The sequence below is a fragment of the Sparus aurata genome, chromosome 9, assembly GCF_900880675.1.
Source record: "Sparus aurata chromosome 9, fSpaAur1.1, whole genome shotgun sequence".
NCBI classification, from domain to species: Eukaryota; Metazoa; Chordata; class Actinopteri; order Spariformes; family Sparidae; genus Sparus; species Sparus aurata.
In genome coordinates this window covers 23279969-23299988 of record NC_044195.1, presented here as the reverse complement: position 1 = coordinate 23299988, position 20020 = coordinate 23279969, and the positions used below count along the sequence as shown (strand labels likewise).

Here is a 20020-nt window from a genome sequence, read left to right as displayed (position 1 = left end):
CTGAGCCACAGGTTTGTCTGTGTGTGTGTGTGTAGTCATGAGTGTGAAGGACACTGGCAACCATACAGTCTGTCTAAATAAACAAACCAGAGGAATGTTTTACTCCGTAGGTTAACGGTTGGGCTTGTAAGGATTTTTTAAGGCATACACAAATATTGTTGAACTGAGGGCGGCATAAATTAATCCTATGATTAGTTTCTTTATCAGCCGACCAATCATAGCAGACTGGGCTTTTTTGGAGGGAGGCATTAAAGAGATGGGCACTAAAATTGAGTTTTCAGACAGAGGGGGAATTTTAACAAGACCTTTATATTACAGTGTAAACAATTTATATATTAATCAAACATATTCATATTCAACCGTGTAAAAGTGATTGGCCCATATCCCTATTTTAGTGCAAGCCCGAACATCTTACTTGTCTTCACACTTGAAGTATAGTATTGATAGTCAGGACCATGAGCAAAACAAAAACAACCAATCACCTGAAAATACAGTGTATCTATCGGTTATACTGAATACTTATTGCCATCCATTCTTTATTACACCATGTCTTAGTAAAGACTAAATTCTATGATTAGGTCTGTCGCTTCCACAGCTTTTAAAATAATGCATCATACCTACAGTAGCAAAGTGCTCACTGAGGTAAACGTTTCTGTCCCTTCTTTGCTTAGAGTTGCTCTGAGAAATTTCCCTCAATTACTCTTAAGCTTGGGCTCCTTGCTGGAACTTTAAAGGCAATGTCAGGAGCTCTCTAAGAATAATCTCTCGCGGTCTTTTTCCACACCCCAATTACTCGCCTGCTTTCTTTGTCCTGCTGCCTCCTGGTGTGTATATCCTGTTGGCATAATGAGCTTGTGCTGCTTTTCTAGGAGGGCAGAGTCTATTCTGTTTACCCTTTTTGTGCTATTTCTGTTCCATCAAAACACAGGTAGGGACAGAACTACTCTTTGTGCTATTTTGTGAGTGTTCCCTTGTAAAAACCGAGGCAGGATGATTGAGGGGAATATAGTTAAAATTGGGCAAAAATATATCAACACCTCGTGTAAAATGACATAAAATTGTTTCTCTAAATAAGGCTTGGTATCAATTGAATAAGAATATCCACGCACCAAAACAATACTTTTGTCAGTTAAATATTTTGAGAAGGATAAATGTGTTTTTTTTTCTACAGGTCTGCCTTTTTTTTGCATAAACTCTGCTGCTAAGTGCCCTTGGGACCAAACTCATTTATTATTCCTGTGGATGTTGATGTCCTCTGATGATAGTGGATAATTTGATTTCCGAATCTCATTCTGGGAATTTTGCAGACGCAAACATAAACTGGATCAAGTTTTCATATGTCTGTCTTCCCTCTTCCTTCTTCTTTTTTGATGAAACTGCTTAAATCTAATCTCATCACATCAGAGTTTAATTCCTTTTTCGATGAATAAACTCGTCCCAAGTAGACGATAATGTTATGAGTCATAATAGCCTCTGGGTTGAAAGATGCCTGTCATTGACTCAGTTACGACACGATATCAAACCTGACGTTTGGCAGTTACTGTCTTACAAGCTGAACTTCAGATCTCTCACAAATTAAGTGTGACTGTCTCAGCTTTGGCATGGTGAATAATCAACCTGCTCTGTTTAATCTGCATACAAATAACACAACTTCACACTTTCAGATTGCGTAGCACATACATCAAACTCTGTTAACTTCTGAGGCATGCAGATACACAGTCAGCTGACCTTCATTGCCATCCAAAGTTAACCTTTGTCACTGTGGTAACAAAAATTTGTTTGGTAACTGTTGTTTTTTTTCGGGCAACAAAACAACCTTGTCAGGTTTAGCCAAAAGTCATGGTTGGTTAAAAGTAATTAGTAACGTTATGTTACGTACGTGAAGTTAAATACATTACGTTGTTTACCTTATGGACGTAATTTAAATCAAGTCAACATCGAGTCCTTGTTTCTCCGAGGACAGCTTCTCCCATGTTCTATTCGTGATATTTGTGCTCCACAGAACTTAAGGGGAAGATTCGCGTACCAACTGCATGTTAAATTGAATTTTGGCGCATGTACTGCACATAATTTGGAAGTCTAAAAGTCATGTTATTTGTACGCAGATTGGTGTGACTTGGCTGGAATTGTAGTTATTTCACAGCTGGGAGATCCCTAAAAGGTCAGAATCAGTGGAATATGTGAATCGATTACAGAAACTTAGAAAGACTGGAAATCATTTATTTTAATGGAGGGAGAACAGTGACCAACTTATGCCCCCCTTTGGTACCTCTGCATTAAAACCAGACAGTGAGTACAAGACAGATTCAATGGCAACAATGGGATTATTGTCATAAACAATTAGGGGTGTGCCAAAATATCGAAACTATGATATATCGCAATATTTCATCTTGAGGTACGTTATCGATACACTGGTGCCAAATATTGATATTTAAAAATGTAAAAAAAAAAATGTTTGGATTTTTTTTTGGCCCACCACCACCACCCCTCTTCGGAGGACAGCTTTATCTTTATTCAAACATAGGTATACAACCAAATAAAATTTTAAAAATGGTTTAAGTACCTCTGAAACCCACACATGTAGATATTTAATGATAGTTGTAGTCAGTGTGTGTGTTAAGAAGAGTCACTGTGCAATATACTCTTTGTTTACTTGGCTATCATTCATGTGAAATTGATTGACAATGTTTTGTAATTCCTGTGAAATGGATTCAGTACAGTCAATAAATTCTGAATTTCTTCAGTGACACAGATATCGTGATGTATCATGGATGAAATTTCTTGCAATATATTGATTATCGCAGAATTGCTGTATCGTGATATTATCGTTATCGTGAGCAAAATATCGTGATAGTATCGTATAGCGAGGTACCTGGTGATACCCAGCCCTATAAACAATATAATTTGGGAATTCTTCAATTTTAACTTTGATTCATAACGAGCAATTTAATCCTGGTTTTTACCTGTGATGATTTTCTTAACTAGCATAATTTTTTTATTCAACCCATTTCGCTTCACACTAGTTCATAGCGTGGAACTTTCTTTAGCATTTGTCAGCATTTGATAATTACAAGAACAAGCATCTACTTTTGCTTTTGATCACGCAGTGATATACAAATACAACAAGGATTAAGATTTCCTCCATTTTGTCTCTGCTGTTTGGTCCAGTTCTGTCAAGAAAAGAGCTACACTGCAATGTTCAAGAAGCAGTGATTGCAAAAACAGTTGTACAATATACAACTACAGTATATGTTGTAATATCACCACACATTAAAAACCTATATTGGAAATATAACAGATGTATGTGGTTAAAACGGAAATCTCTTTAAAAGTGGTCTGTATACTTTGAAATGTATTTATAGGTGTATCCATGCTTGTGTCATCGCAGCAGGACTGCAGATCCAGTGTCACCTGGCTGCATTTATTCTTTTCATACAGCAGAGCAGGTAATTTCTTTGACACAATGACTGGGTCCAGGGGTTAATCATGAGCTGTGTCATGTGTGGAATCCAGCCTCTTTGTCAAACACCATTTAATCAGATCAGGAATAGTTCTTGTTAATAACAGCAGGGCAGGAAGGAAGCTGAGCAGGACAGCCCGCTGAGGTCTCTGATGAGGTGTAAGCTTCTATTTATCAGGAGAAAACTACAAAAGGCAACCAAGATAGCATACACACGTACAAAACTGTTACTTTTATGGATATACTTTAAACTATTCTGTCTCACAAAGAGCATGGAGTTAAATTTATGACAAGCTTCTCAAAGCAGCCTTTGTGAATAAGAAAATTCCTGGCATGGATTTCATTCTTGAGGAGAATTGTTGCTTGTTGGAACCAATTCACATGAAGGGTAAAAGGTTACTGATTTCAAGACATTTAAAAACATGACTGTAATTCAGACAGACATTGTGCGATAATGATGCAGAGCTCCAGGAACTGCTGTGTTCCTGAGAAGCTGTCTTCATTTTGATCAGATACACACTGACATCAGTCTGATGAAGGTGTGAAACAAGCACTTACACTGATTAAATGACTGTTGACTGTCTCTTAAGTACTTAAAATTACAAAGACAGGCAATAACAAAGATGTCAAATCGTGTTGTGTGTTGAGTGACATCTTAAAATGTCTCTGCTTTGAACTGGTCTGGCAAAAATCCTTTTCCAGCGTTACAGCTGTCAACATCAGCAGGGTAATGTCTGGACCTCGCCTTGTTTCATTGCGACCCAAAATGTTTTTTTATGGGCTCCCCTCTGCAGCATTTCCTCCACTGCTATTGTCCTTTCTCTTCAGGGGTACAAGATTCAGTCTAATGGGACAAGAAGACGACATGTGTTCAGACTGAAAATAGAACAAGGGAGAAAAAACCAAAACACAAAGGGCTGTGTTTGTGTGGGCGTGTTGCTACAGATAACAGTGAGAAGACAAAGCAGGAAGTCCAGTTTGAAGACCCAGTGTAAACTGCATTTTCTGTTCCTCTCAGGCAGAATTTTACATCTTAGGAAAGTAAATTATTTTCTCCTCGGTCTTGATTCGAACTAGCAGTAGAGTTACTTACGTCCTACATCCAAGGCATTATAAATGGCTTTTGATCTGAAGATGCAGATTCTTACCAAGTGATGTTGCAAAAGTCGAGTGACCCTGCATCTTTTATAGTTGCATTGGGAATGGCTCTTGAAAAACATCTGGATACTCTCAACAGTTGCATACCATCAGAGCATCCACTTCTACTGAGTTCTTAGTCTACAGGAGTTGGAATAAACAGAAAGTGTGCCTGTCTGTGTATGTTTGTGTGTCGCGTGTGTATATTTGAGTATTTTGTGTGTATGTGGATTGTGAAGGTCTTAACTTTGCACAACAACAGAACTCAGAAGAACCCGTCCACTGAAAACTTGATATTTAAACACCCAAACAACCTTTTTTTATTTACGAACAGTCAGTGATGCTGTGCTGTTTTCATTGCATTAAATGTCATTATTACCGCCGATAAAAATAATAATAATAATTGTGCAGTGTCCCATTTCGTGATACTGTGAAACGATTATACTTTCTGAGGTAGTTATTGTACAATCCTGCAACCCTCATCAACTCATTGTATAATATCTTCAGAGACAAATGCAAATGCACAAAAAGTTTTAAATCAGCTACTCTGTAAAGAAAGCACACTTCAGTTTTCTAGACCTTGAAGGGCACCTTCACTTCATTTGCATGTTACAGCACTTTGTGTATCAGCAGTGTGCACCAGCCAGCAGGGTCTCATGAGCTGAGGCAGTGAGTTACAACTATAGAGTCACACATTTGTGTCAGTGCCAGAGGGACTGCTGGACTTTAGTTGGAACTTTGGAAAGAGGAGTCCTGACGCTGTCTTGGTCATAAAGGAGGACACAAACTTTTTCTCCTCTCACAGATAAATGGGAATTCTTGTCGGACTTTTTTTTCTTTGTTTTTCTGGCTGTAGAAATGTTTCCTGGTGGAGATGCTGCAGGAGTAATGGGTCCCAGGCTTTCTGCTGAATGTTCAGTCATTCTGTCCATGTACACACTGTGCCATGAGTCTGAACACAGCTCTTGTTCTATGTCCAGCACTTAAACTGACTTGTGCCTTCATAGAGAGAATATCATGACAGAGCAGAGTTCAGTTCAGCTATTGGATGGCATCTTCACCAATTGCTTCTATTTACTGGACGTTGACTGCTTATGGACTCTGGATGAACCAGGGATGAGAATCAGTAATTCCATGGCACAAACACATGTTTGAAATAGAGTGCATCCGACAATGGGACATGTATTTTTCTTTTTGATTATGAAGGAGGGACAAGAGTTTAGGTTCAGGTTCCTATTGCTAAAATAATGAGATTGCTCTTCGTTTGCTGTGTCCCTGGTCACAAGCTTTGTGCTGTGACATTCAACTGAATTGAAGATCCAGTTTATTCGGAGGTCAGTGTTCTCAAAATTTCCGGAATGAATAAGCAGTTTAGGCCAAATATTCTGCTTTTAGGTGAGGAGGATTTTTTTGTTGTTTTATAAATACGGAATATTATTACAGATTTTTTAAATTCAGTTTCTTCACCTTACCTTCCGAATATTAGAAATAAATTATCCATGTTTCACTACATCTACTTAATAATGCCTGACTCCAAACTATTGTACAGTAAGAGCATACAGTGTTTTAGTGTCTTCGGTTATCCCTTATCTAATATTCAGCTTTTTTCAAATCTAATATTTATTGTTCTTTGTTATTTAAAGACGCACTGTTCAAACTCTGAATTTTGATATTCACAATATTAATGAGATAATAATACAAACGCATAAATATTTATTTTCATCTATAATTGAATAAACAAGCAGTTTTCAGAGGAAAATGGGGTCCCCAGAACACAGAACAAAACCAAATATAAACAGAGTGCAGTATTACAGTGTCTTTTTCTAGTTTGTTTATTCAGTTTATTTAGGCATAAAAAAACTGTCACTGAAGATCTCTCTCTTCTGATTCAAATTTGCTCCCAAAAACTATGCAGTGCACCTTTAACAAGGCATTAATCAACACAAGAACACACAGCCTTCAAATAATGCCAAATCCATGTTTCACCCTAGTGGTAGATTTTGGACGCCTTCAGGAACGTTCATGATCTGAAACTGTCAGATCTCCCACCTCCAGAAACAAGTCGTGCTGCCCTCCCTTTAGTGGACATCCCCCATCTTTGTTTCTGTTACAGTCAGTTTGTGATAAATCATTTTAGATGTTTTTTTTTTTTTTTTTACAGTTTAGTTGTGCTCTGTTTTATCAACTGATATCAGCCTGTCAGCTATTTCTCTATCGGCATACATGTCTTGAAAAAATACATGCTTGTGGTAATTTAATTTATAAGTTTATTGTTTCAGTGCACTTCAAGTTGAGAGATTTTTTATACTACCTAATATTGATACCGACATCGACCCCAAAAATTCAATATTGTTTCGGCTCTATTCTGTGTAAAGTTCCGCAGCCAAAGAAATTGGCTAGTCAATAGCCAACATAAGATGCAACTCCGGGGTTTCTATAGTGGTAATTCAAAATCAGTGTTTAGGGTGAAACCCTAGACCATGGGATGGATGCAGCTCCTTCTCAACGAGTTTGGTTATTGGCTTGGTTGTTGGTGTATGGGTAGATTCAGGATATGTTAGAGGGCCCTCGTGTCTCAGATATAAAAAAAACTAAAACCCCTAAGCTGTCCGAATTGATCATAGGAATGGATTAAGCATTTGACATATTTGCTGCTAAGCATTTTAACATGAATGATTTATGTAGTGTGTTACTAGTTCACTGCCAGTTACACTGACATGAACTCAATGACCTCTTGCTCAAATCCCCCCAGTGGCCCGACAGAGTCCCCACAGGCAGAATGTTCAGGGACTGGGACCAATTAGTGTGTGCCTGCTCTTGTGTGCGACTGTGTATCTGTGTATTTTGTCCAGGCTTTCATGAAGCTTTCAACTGTGTGTTTGTGAGAGAGGAGGAGAGGAGACACGTCTGAGTCTTTGTGGCTGCTGTCGAATGAACGCCGCACACTCACACGTCCACTGATAAGCTCTCCTTTTTTTCGCCGTCACTTTATCTCCTCCTCTCTTTTCTCTCATGTGTGCTCTGCTATTCCCAGCTAAGTGATAGCACCGGGCTCCCCTTTCAGATCCACAACTGATTGGACACCACTATCAGTCATACTTTCCCACCTCAGACGCTTCTTACTACTTTCTCACCTCTGCCTCTACTTCTTCCTTTCCATCTGTCCCAAAGATATACTGCGGTGTTGTGTTTGTGTGTGTGTGTTAGTGTTAACCACGGTGCCACCTGCCACTGCACTCCCAAAGTACTGGCAGCCAAATCTAATCTCTCTCCCCTCCCTCTCTTTCTCCCCCTTATCCTTCCTCACCCTTTCAGGTCTCGGATGTTATCCCTTCTTGTGAGCTTCGGACAACATCCCATCTAGCCAGGTGAGTCTCTCAGTATCTCCTCCCTTCTCTCTCTTTGTTTGTCGTTTCAGCCTCTCCCTCTCCCTCCCTCCCTCTCTCTTCGCTGCTTATGGATGTGTGCGCTGCTGCAAAGATGCTGCGTCACTGTGCCAGTTTCATATAGAGACAGTTGTGATTTTTTACTGTAGGACGGAAGTGGCAGATGCTTTTGCGATGTTCCCACCTGATCTCTGTTTCTGTCTATTATCTTGTCATTTTGGGGAAGGTGTGTGTGTGAATGTGTCATATGTTTTTTGCTCATGTTTCTTAGTCATCATCCAAGACCCCAGAACATATAGAGCTGTATACATTCCTATTTTACATCGCTTCGTCGTTTTTTTTTTTGTGTGTACATGGCTGTATCTGTCATCTGTGTCTGTGTCTGTGTCGACATGTCTAGACACTCCCAGACAGTCATTCTGTCTGGCAGTTTCACTTTCACACAGTTCAGGTGTGCACACTGGAAAGACACATTATCCCCACTAATTGAGACACTGTAGACTCACTCTGTTTGTCCAAATGAATTTCTCGTGTCGAGTCTGGTCAACTCTCTGCCAATTGGAAGTGACAGATTAAAAGGGTGAAGTACAAATTATCCAGAAACCCATCCGGAGAAAGGTTGACTCACCGTCGTCAGAGCTTTTTGCCTTTGATCCCTTTGGTTAAAGTAGCACAGTCAGGCTAGGTTGGTGGATATTAGGGGTAAGAAATGTGTAGTTTACTGACATTACCTCAGATATTTAAGGTCACAATAATCTTAAAATTCCATTAAATTAAGTTGGAATAGAACAGTTTTAAACGAGACAAGACAATAAAAGTAACAGTGCAGTTCAAGATATTGATCTAAGCCTTAGAATTTCTTCAATAAAAGGCAGTGGCGAACAAAAAGTTCTCCAGCCTCGATTTAAAAGAGATTAGAGTTGGAGCGGACCTGCAGTTTTCTGGGAGTTTGTTTCAGATATTTGGTGCATAATAACTGAACGATGCTTCCCCATATTTAGTTTTAAGGTGGTGAAGCTAGCAATATAGCAGTTTATCTTTCTCGTTGGCCTGCTGCATATGTAACTGTGGTTATGCTAATTAGTGATGTTTTCACACTTTATCTAATTCGACATAGAGCCCAGTGTGTTGCTTGAATTAAAACTGAATGATATGTCCGGGCTTGTTGCTGCTAGGTTTGGGTGGTGGTTGATTTAAATTAGTATAAAGCAATATTTTTTTCTATCAATTACTCCCTTATGTCAAAGTCACAAAATCAACACTTAATCTCACAACTCTTGGGATGACAAGTAAAACAAATAAATGTTGGCTTGAACCAAAGACTATGTTAAGATGGACAGTGTGTCAACATTTCATAAATCCTGCCCGCTTTGCGTTAGCAGATGTGACATGGGCCGAGCTAATATGGTTACTGTCATTTGTTGCTCATTCTTGTACCACCCTAGCCCTAACCCTAAACCTAACCCATACAGTGATGTATTTCCAAAGGTTGTTTTCAAGTTATTTGATTGTATAAAAAGAGGCTATAGTGTCATGATTGACATCTCAACCTAACCCACGATGGCGCCGAGTCGGTATATTAGCAGATCTCAATGCCGTGGCTCCATACCCTGATAACTACTGCTTCAAATCTTTCAAGGAGATTTGACAATATCAAGATTTATATGGTGTAATCGCAATATTGACTTTGATTTCTTTAGGTTTTCTTTAGAGGAAGTGGAGATACAAGGCCTCACACACACACACACACACACACACACACACGCACACACACACACACACACACACACACACACACACACACACACACACTTTGGCCACCTCACAACAACATTGACAATATAAAAACAGCTCTCTGTGCAGAAATGTCAGGAATCCCTGCTCTAAGCAGCTTCCTCGTCACTGATGGCACATCAGTGAGGCTTCCCTCTAATTTGCCTCTTAGATGGTTCTAACTGACAACAGGTGACGGTCTTCACTGGCAGTTTCTCGTACATCTTTCTCTCAGATTTTCATAACGCTACAATAAATATTGACTATTCAGCTCCTTTCTATTCTTTAGTGCCCTCTATCAGCTCTTTTGCCTTTGCTCCCTCCATTTAAAACGCACAAACACTGACATTCAGAATGGCCTGGCAGTGCACCGTTTCAACAAGGACGTGCACATTCAAACACAATGAAAGCATCTGATGTGAAAACATGTTAGCCTTCCCTCCGTCTCTCTCTCCTGCAGTCTTCGTGACTGAAAACGTTAGTGGCATTTCCCAGCAGGTCTGTTTGACCTTCTTCTGTTTGTGTAGCCTCTATTTTTTCCCCTGTTCTCCTCACACACTCGATCACACCAGAAAGGCAGGTGGTCCTGACCTGGGTACATGTCACCAAGTTGACATCTTCGCCATTCATCCAAAGCATATAGACCCATTACAAAGGACAAACCATGATGTATACCATTTGTGCATTTCATTCAGTTTTGTTGTGTTATTATATAATTAGAATTAACTTTATTTTACCTTAATATAAATACAGATTTAAGACATTATTTCCATAATGGATATTTTCAATCAAAGCTGGCCTTAAGTGAAAAATGGCAGCTCTGCGCACTTGTTTGCCAGGAGGGTGTTGATGTTGATGGTTGGGTTCACAAAGTTTCTTTTAAACATGAGGGTGATCTTTCTGACCTCAACCATGACCACAGTCTGTCTGCAACCTTAAAGCACCCATATTATGCTCAATTAACATATATTTTATATTTATCAAGAAAATGTTTATATTCTTTAATGTTCAAGAAACTCGTTTCTGCATCACATCTGTTCACCCTCTGTCTGAATGCTCTGTTATGGTGCCTGTCTCTATGAGAACGCCCTCCTCAAACAGTCTTCTCTGTTTGGTTGGCTCTCTCAAGCCTGAGCACCAACCATGTGTTGCCAGTGTTCTTGCAGCCTGCGTGTTTTTTGGGACCTTAAAGCCACACAGAATTCTGTGTGTACGTTTATTGCACCCTCAGGGTTTCCCCTACATGTAATTGACTGTGGCGCACCGCCACGGCAAAATAAAAGCCGCCACACCTTAAAAATTCAGGCATAAATAAATACAGTGTTAGAGAAAGGAAATATTTTACCGTCGTCTTCCACCGCAGTCTTTGACGTGAACTAGCATGTTGGATATTTAGCTTGATAATTAGCTAGATGATTAAAATGGTCACTTAGATCAGAGTCCTGCACGGGTCTTATTTTGCAAACCCACCATATATAAAACCGCATCCGACCCGTTTTCCAACAGTAGCACAAATTACATTCCGTACCCGAGCCGACCCGCTATAAATTGATACCGACGCCTGAAGGAAAATTGGGGACGCAATTTTTAAAAGTGAAAGTGAGACAGCGTGGGGAATGGGAGTTCTGGGAGGGTGCAAGCACGCATTAATGAGCTCATATGAAATATAAATGCTTATCATTTGTGTCGCTAATAATGACTGATGATAAGTGAAGCCTTGAAAATGGCAATCGTAAAACCCGACCCGCCTCTCCAGGCATCCGACCCAATCCGCATCTGTGTCCGACACAGTACGTTATGTTTCACCCGTGGCTGTGTGAGACAGTATAACCAGAGAAAAAAAAATGAAATTCCCTAAGTAGCCGATGGCATAAGTATAAATATTACAGTATGATGACCCAAAACTGCCCCCCCCCCCCCCCCCCCCCCCCCCCCCCCAAGCGCCACAGTCTCAGAAAATACTGATCCATGAATCCATTATTCTCAAGCTGTGGTACGAGAACCACCGGCACCAGCAAATGGCACAAAGTAGCTGAATGGAGTAACCCTGTGCTACTCTATTTTTACGTGATAATGTTTTCTGAGGTGGTACATAGTGTTAAACGTTTGAGAAACACTGCTTTAGATCATTCTGATGTCATTATGTTGTAGAACAATCAGATAAAGACAGTGAAAATTGGTGCACAGTAATATATGGCCACTAGTTTCATGTGATGAGAAGTGCAAAGCTAATTGTAAGATGTTGAAAGACATAAGTATTTGGAGAACCATTTTCTCCAGTATCTTAAAGATAAGGAACCCTCTTCCCCTGTGGTGTTCAGTAGTTTATTGAACCAAGTCAGTTTGCTTCCGAAAAAAAGCCTAAATGTGACATTTGTTATTGATTAGTATATTTTCAGTGTCATGAAACGTCAAGGGATGTGTTTTATTATTCAGCACAACCGCATTAAAAATGTAAGCACTGTGAGGGTGAGAAATGCTATCAACAAGTTCTGAATTATTGAAATAAAGAAGTTCAGTGGAGTTCATTTAATTTATCATTCAAACCTCCTGTAACATCCTTTTAATATTCATGTGAGGGCTAAATGAATTGCTTGTAGGTTTTAGTGATTTCACTAATATTATGTTATTGAGGTCATTTCTGTGTGCGAGGTCCTCTTCAGGTTTCACCATGTATGACTTCCATCCAGTGTGAGGTTTGAATGTAACATTTGAAATTGTAAATATGCCTTGTACATAATATGTCACATTAATAGTCATAGTAATACAGTAAGAGTGAAACAGTAAAGACTACGTTGAAGAATGTAGACAGGGAGGAAGAGAGAGAGAGTGTTAGTAATGTCAGCCACTGCAGCAGTGATGTAATGGCCCAGACTCCCCCCACTCCTCCGGTTAGACTTTCATTTTCTTCCCTTCTGTCTCTCTTCTTGACCACCTCTCCTCTGCATCTCCTTTCATCTCTTTGCGTCTCATTTCATTTTCAGCTCGCTCAGCTGCTCGACTGTCCTTTGCTGTCTTTTGTTGTCAAGGCACTCATACATATTAACTAGAACTAAAATGAAATACATACACATTAGAGCAGGTTTATTCTGCCTTCAGCATTCACAGATATCTTTCTTTGTCCCAGTCGAGAGCTTTATGGGTATGACTGTGTTAGAAACAATACTCCCTCCAAACAGTGACGGGTGCAACATGATTTCTTTCTCAATAGCCAGAAAACAAGAGTTTATACCTGAAAGTCTTAAAAAAGCTTCTTTATATCCTTACGAGCCCCAAAACATCTTAGATTCTTGTAGACTGGCACTCAGTGAGCTCAAAGCATCCTATCTGTAAACTCTTGGTATATACTTATATAAACAGTCTTGGGTAGAGTGGCGTGCAGTTGGTTCAAAGGATGAATTCTTGAGATATTCCCCCCCCCCCCCGAGCATTGAGAGAAGATGACAGGGTCAGTAACAGATCAGATCAGATCTTTTCCAATGATTGTCATAAAACTCTGAACTTAATAAGATTCAGTTAACTTGAAGTTGAAATAGACAACTTTTCAACATTCTCTCCTCCTGGCGTGTCCCTGTTGTATTACTGTTCGTACCACTATCGCACCACATCCCCTCAAAGCGAGCTGCGGCGACGTCTCATGACTGCAATCGCCCCGTATCAAGCACCTGTCTTCCCCCTCAAATAATTGTGTGTTGCAATACTCAACTCATGTCTGTGCAGGAAACCTCAGAAAAAGTCTGTGTGTTCAGCTCTTAATACCTTTGTAGCTGCTAACAGAATCTCCTAAGTTTCTCTCGTTGTGTTTGTGCCTTTAAAGATCTGCTATGTTTTACTGTTTCATCGTGTTCGTTTTCAGCTATTTCGGAAATCTTGTTTAGTTACTCTGGGTGAAAACGATTCCTCTATGCTGCTTCATACTAAAAGCCTTTTAATGATGAACTAACGGGGGGCTTTTATTGTGAAGAAGTAACAGGAAATGAATCATGTTTGTTACTGAATTAGCTGATTAGCCACTTTGTTAGCTGTGATTCCTCGACTGTACTGCGGTGATTGGGACAAGCGCGTCTTTGGTTTAAGAGACATCTTCAAGCAGGTATAGCCCAGGTGTGGTAAAAAACTTAAAATCCCTCCGCGCCATGTCAAACTGAGTAGAGCCAGGTCGGCAGATGTGATGGAAAAACGGCACCTGTCTTGTTGTACACGCACACACACACACACACACACACACACACACACACACACACACACACACAGACACACACACTAAGTAAGTAAGAGAAACTTGGACGCATCTTTCTAAGCCATCCTCTCTCCCCCAGTGTGAAGGTCTTTTCTCCTCATTTCTTATGTAACCCCGTACCTCCAACACACGGATCATGCTTTCAGGTCACACACATGCTCACATACTGATTAAGTGTGCACACACACACGCACAATGAAAGTGCTTTGTTCTGTCTCCAGGGACCGCACATCCGGCAGCCACCTGTCAGCCCATATTTAATGCAGTCTGCAGGGGTGGTGTGCGTGTGTCCGTGCATGTTTGTGTGTCTCAAGTGGCTGAGCTGCGAGTAGCTCATGTATTTGCAAAGTGACTGGACTGGGGTGAGGAGTTAAAATATATGTGCTGACTCCTCAAGGCCTTTCAACCAAAATATTTTGCAGCATTGGATTATTCAGTAATACTGTAAAATGAATTCCTGGAAGGTTTGATTCTGAATCAGTTGGTTATGTAAAGATTTAATTATTAATGAGTCTGTGGCCTGCAAGCTAAGGCCTTTACTTCTGCTGTTTAATACTGCAATTAAACTCCAAGAAGAGCGATAGCATCTGTTGTTTCAGCAAGTTCCCTGAAACCTTTTTGGCCCAAAACCGAATCAAACTTTAAGCATAACGTTGTCATATTTATTTTGTACTTGCAAAACTACTTCCCCCCTAATATATAAGCATGCAGTCGGGATTGAAATCGCACTGCTTTTAAGGGCAGATAACCCTACACACATTTGTGAAAGAATACCAGAATACCAAACGCTTAGTCTTTTATTTTTGTTCATACAGAATGCCTTTGAAGATGAAAAAGAAAGCGATAACTGCATGTTTTAAACTTCTAGTTCAATAGACACTAATCCACCCAGTCACATCGAGCTACTCGCGAACATCCCCATGTGACTGCCTGTGAAGGCAATTTTAAAAGTGTAAGTGATACCTAAAATGAAAAATCTGTGGTATTCAATAGAATGTTCCCAGAGTTTAAGCGGGACAAAGTAATGATTCTTCTCTATTAGCCTCTCATTTATCATCCCAACTCCTCATTAACCTGTTCTTCCCTCTATATCACTGTGTGTCCGTGTGTGTGTGTGTGTATGTGTGTGTTCCTGTGCCGTATTTGTGAAATAGTTGTCAAATAATTGAGCAATGCCAATATAAGCCGTGGTAGTAACATGATACAGATATTAAAGATGATGTTTGCAGCAGCTGGAGGTTTGCTTGGTGATAATACACCTTCTAGTGGCATAAATCTGTCTAAAATATCATACTTAATACAATCGAAACAATGTATTAGTAGCAATTGCTCTTCAGTAATAACTCAGTGTGGAGGTTGTGTGCGTAACATTAGCAAGTATGCAGGACTTGGAGACGTAGCATTAGTGCGCTGGGCAACAACGAACCTCTTATCATTTTCTCCCTCACATGTCACAAGCGCAAACAACTCTTACCTCACGGACACTTACAGAGGGAAGACACTGCAGTTTTGTGTTCTTTGTGTTGTGTTCTCTCATTTAAATGAGAATGTTGAGATGTTGATGCCTTTAATGCTGAAAGTGCAAATTTTCTCCATTCTCGCTGTTTTGTAACAATATAGTATACAGTATGTTTTTATATAGTTTAAAAAGCCCTGTAGCTTCAGTTAGTCATGCTGTTGCAATGGTTATTAAAATAATGTTTAAGCATGAATTACGCAGTATTTATTAACCATTTTGCAAAGTGTTATAAACTATGCAGCTTTACAATAAATGGTTTACAAAGCATTGCACATTGGAAGCACTGCCTCTCAAGTTTCCCACGTATTTTATTCAAGTAAACACTGACAGAATTCCTAAATCTAAACCAGAAGTTTAGAAAAGTGAAAATTATCTAAAAGGAAGTCCTATATCTCAATAAAATGCTTCTTTCTCTGTGATTATGTCCTATATTAAGTGTAATAACATATTTTGAGAACTTAGAGAAATGTACTTGGTAAGATTTTGAGTTTTTTGTGAGCAGCATTTTCTGGTTGATGGTTGACCACCTGGAAACTCCAGAGAGGCTCTTGGCAGATCTTCTCTAGGCGATCGGTGCAAAAGTGAAAAAAAAAAAAAGGACAACCCTGTAGGTCTAGTCACATGGTATAATTTAGACCTGGGATGCTTCTCAAAGTCATAACATCGTGGACAAATTTGTGAGTGTGTGTGCCAGAGACTGGCCACGGCTCCAGAGCTTCACCAGACGTCTTCTGGTTTCTTTCTGCTGTCTGCTGCTCTGTTCCAACAGCTGCAGTCTATCTAAAGGCGTCCATCAAAGGTTTTTCTTACTCATTTTTTCTCTCTCTCTATATTAATTATGAGTCATTTCGCTTCAAAGCATTTCATTTGCATTTTTATTGGAAACTCTTGACCATACATAATTGAAGTTACATGGGCTGATCATGTAGGGCAGCATGGTGCATCTCACAACGAGCTTTAACGCAGCCTCTTTAGACAGATTTGTTTGCAATTTTCTGGCAGTAATCACCGGATGATTCATTTTTATGACTTTTCGTGCCACATATGTTTATAGTCCTGTAAAAATCATAACTATATTTCACCCTGAAACAACTTGTCCTCCTCACAAAGAAGTGATTTGTGCGTGCACCATAGAGTACCGTAAAGTATCATAATGAGGTGCAGAGTCGTGCTCTGTGCCAGAGGTGTGTTGTCTCCTGGTATAATGCTCTGTGTGGGAACCAAACTGCCTATACACAGAGAACATACAGACCTGTTCAAGGTCCTTGTCTGATGCATGACTCACTTGTGACCCTCAGCTGTTGTTCAGCCGAGGCAAATAACACGAAAGTGTCTTCTGCTTTTCTCTACAACGTTGGTTTCTAAGCTCTCAGGCTTTGGCTCACTTAGCCACAGGCTGGCTCACTTCACTCACTCTGTTCTCTCTGTTCTCTGTCGAGTACAACCCCAGAATGCACTTTCAGAATGAGTTTCTTGATGATATAAAAACTTGCATAACAGTCTCAGACTGACTGATTTGATGCATTAAAAGTAGAGCTTCAACAGTTTTGATAGCCGATGGTAAGAAAATAAATGCAGAATATTTTGATAATCTGTAAATTGTTTCAGTCTTTTTGCAAGCACCCAACTGCCAGAATCAACACTCACAATGTCTGTTGCCTGAAACCATACATTTGTTGAAACTATACATGTCTATAGGTTCAACTTTCTTTTTTATGCCGCCACAACTTTCATGGCTCCATCATCTAAGGCTTCCAGGATTTGGTAGCTTGTGCATTTATTGAGGACTACATTTGCCTTCAGGCTAGAAGTAAACGAAAGCTTACCTGCTGGTTCCTCTCCTCCAGCGCTGACTTGATCAACTCGTCCAGCTCACACTTTCCATGATCCGACCGCGATTTAGCGTCGGCACTCCAGCGACAAGTAATTAATTGATAGCCAAATGGGAGACAGTGTGCTATGACATCACGCTGCACTGACAGTTTGGTTAGATTTAGGCAACACACCTACTGGGTTGGGGTAATGAAAACATTATGTCTTGGCTTGAAATACCTGTTAATTGTGGCAAAACTGGTGGTCTTGTTAAAAACAGGGCTTTGTTGCCAGAATCATGGCTGAAAATAAAAAAATATCTAGTACTGTCATGCTCGCAAATGCTGAAAAACATTCTCGACCGCTTTCACTGGCATCACTTTGGGCCCTGGGAAATTGTGATATTGTTTTTTTTTTTTTTACATTTTAGGGGCAATAGCTTCAAACTCGTCAAAATAATCCTTAGTTTCAGCCTGAGTGAAAGTTTAACTATTTAACCAGCATTTGTCCAAAATACAGTACAAGAGAAAAAAGGCTTATTATGAGTGGCTTTTTGTTGTCTTCAAGAAAATGTTTGTGTGCCCTGTTTTCATGTAAAGACATGCTGCCAAAATGCCATGGGCATGTGCAAACATTTCACTATATGTATGTGGATTGAGATCATTTTGTTCCATAAGTTGGAACGAATTTTAAGGAGAGCAAGAGCATTGCAACATTGAGAACATTTTGCTGGATTAAAATCTGCTGCAGGAGGCTGTCAGAGTTTTATTTATTCTGATTATCAGGCTACTCCTGCACTTTTTAATCAAGTGTGCAGGCATCTTTTTTCTCGCTTCGCTCCTCCAGAGCTTCCACTTCTTTTATTCAGTGGAATATAAGAACATGAGCTACTTTTTGTTATATGGTAAAGGAAAGGCCTCACAGTGCTGCTGACTCACTCAGCTTTGATCCTCTGGAAAAGCAGCAGCTGTCATCAGCACTCAAACTACTCTGCTAATAAAGATGTATTGAATGTTATTGTTATGAAATGTATATTTAGGTATCAGGCACACTTCTTTAGCCGAGGACGAGGCAGAAGTACACTGTTTTTTCATGCTTGTGGCAGTGAGTCACCTTGATGAGAGTTGTTACAGACTTTTATCCTTTAGAAATGTCTTCATTTGGGAAGCAGATGCTGGAAAATTTAAGTGTGTGTACAGTTGGATGTAGACAGTTGTCGCAGTATAAGGCGTCGCAGTTGCCAGGGTACAAGGAAGCTACATTAGCGGTCCTGGAAAGAGAAAGTTTGGAATAAAGCTGTCTTCAGAATTTGGTCTAATTTCAAAGATGACTGATTTTACTGAAATAGAAGCTGCAGACACATTTAGAGGGAGGTTTGCTTTCCATGCATTAGATGAGAAGATTGATACCACCTCCATGTGTGTTGATTTAGTTGAAACTAAAGCCTGCAGGAAGGCAGGGGGGAGTTAGCTTAGCTTGATGACTGTGAGCAGGTGGAAACAGCTAGGTTGGTCTTTGAAAGATCTGACCTTCAAAATTCATCAGTTAACTCATTATTTTCACAATTATTTCTCATGTGTTTAATCTGTGAGAAATTGATGTAATGGGACAAAGCTTCAGACGTATGAGTAGCCTGAATTCTTTTTTTTTACTATATCCAGAGCCAGGCTGTCTTTATGCCTAACTTAGCTGATCAGGTGCTAGCTGTAGCCTTGTGTTTAACAGTGCAAATATTAGGCTGGTGTCTTCACAAGAAAAGAACAAAGTCTTTATCCAGTATGTCAAATCATTACTTAGATTTCACTGTTAAGATGTACAAAACCTTAATCACTAAATATAAAGCTTTGATGAATGTTGTTACACAGACTGTTTGTCACCATGGATTAATGAAATACTTGATTGTTGTCTTTTTTTTTTTATCTCAGACAAGTTGTCTCTTTGCCATTACATTATACTGTAGGCACTATAATCACCATCTGAACCAAGAGTCCATGCATTAGCTGATTGCTTTGGACAAAATACAGCAGAAATAACAAGAGAAATTTGAGTATGCATATACAAGCTAAGGACAACTACTCAAATAAAAAATATTTTTCTTGTTCTCATTGAAATTGCTCGAGGAAAGTTGGATTACACCTTTTGGCAAAGGTAGCAATGATATATAAAAAAATACTTTTTGGACTCTCCTGAGGAAATCCTGTGAACAATAGAAGTGTTTCTAACCAGTTCTACTAATTGAAATGTTAAGATGCCTGAAACTAATTTGCTTAAAAGCCCTCGCTTGATTTCTGTTGTGTAAGGCTGTTAATGTTTTACATACTGGCAAGCGAGTGACACCCTCATCTCTTATGCACTCCAAATATTTCGAATTAAGAAGAATGTTCTGATCAACCTGCAGCCATCAGTTCTGCTGAATAGAAAACATACTCTTGAACGGAAGTAGAACAAATGCTCTAGTCTCCAGGTATTCATCATTTTGTACCTGCAGGTGCTTCTAATAATAAGTTAAGCTCAGCAGTCATAAAATACCCATTGTCAAACATTTAAATGCTTTTTTAAAATAAGGAAATATAGACTCTGTGACCAAAAATACAAAATAATGTGTAAGCATGGAATACATTTTTGTAATCTTTTAACTGACGTGTCCAGTCGACTCTATAATAATATTCTAGTTGCAGTTTCTTGTTTGTTTT

At 39.5% G+C, this 20020-nt stretch overlaps 1 protein-coding gene across 1 annotated transcript in view; it reads left to right on the top strand.

Moving 5' to 3' along the window:
* map2 (microtubule-associated protein 2) overlaps positions 1-20020 on the top strand; it is a 104064-nt gene that overhangs the window by 22163 nt on the left and 61881 nt on the right. The window contains exon 3 of the mRNA XM_030428755.1: positions 7913-7965. The gene's annotated coding sequence lies outside the window, so the exon portion shown is untranslated. The remainder of the gene's footprint in view (positions 1-7912; positions 7966-20020) is intronic.